Raw genomic sequence first — 978 nt, 5'->3', positions numbered from 1 at the left:
CTGTCAACAATTACCCAAATAGAATCAAACTTACCCAATGTCTTTGGAAGACCAACTACGAAATCTATTGCAATTCTTTCCCACTTCCATTCAGGAATGGGCATTCTCTGAAGTGTCCCTCCAGGCCTTTGGTGTTCATACTTTACATGCTGACAATTTGGGCATTGGGCAACAAAATCCACAATGTCACGCTTCATTCTACTCCACCAATAATGTTGCCTAAGATCACGATACATCTTGGTTGCACCAGGATGTGTAGAATACCTCGAACTATGAGCCTCTGTAAGAATAGTGTGAGTCAAACCATAAACACGAGGCACACATATTCTTCCCTTAATTCTCAAGACGCCTTCCTCATCAATTATTGCCTCTTTTTCCTCTCCTCGCAATACCATATCTCGAATTCGGCTCAGCTTCTCATCAGTAAATTGCTTTCCCTTAATCTTGTCAAGAAAGAAAGATCTTGCCTCCACAGAGGCCAAAAATCCTCCTTTCTCTAGTACTTCCAGCCTCATAAAGTCATTAGCCATAGTCTGAACCTCTCTAGCCAATGGGCGTCTAGAAACCTGTAAGTGGGCTAAACTACCCATGCTCCCTGATTTTCTACTTAAGGCATCTACCACAACATTAGTTTTTCCAAGGTGATAAAATAGTAATATCATAATCTTTCAATAATTCCATCCACCTTCTCTGCCTCAAATTTAAATCCTGCTGAGTAAAGACATATTGTAGACTACGATGATCTGTGTAAACTTCACACTTGACCCCATATAGGTAATGCCTCCACTGCTTCAATGCAAATACAACTGCAGCCAACTCCAAATCATGGGTCGGATAGTTAAGTTCATGCATTTTCAATTGCCTCGAAGCATAAGCATTTACATTCCTCTCCTGCATTAGCACTGCACCTAAACTACAATAAGATGCATCACAATAAACAATAAAATTCTTACCTTCCACTGGCAAGGTAAGAATTGG

This window comes from Solanum pennellii, chromosome 12 (assembly GCF_001406875.1).
Source record: "Solanum pennellii chromosome 12, SPENNV200".
Lineage (NCBI taxonomy): Eukaryota > Viridiplantae > Streptophyta > Magnoliopsida > Solanales > Solanaceae > Solanum > Solanum pennellii.
This window is presented reverse-complemented; position numbering follows the sequence as displayed.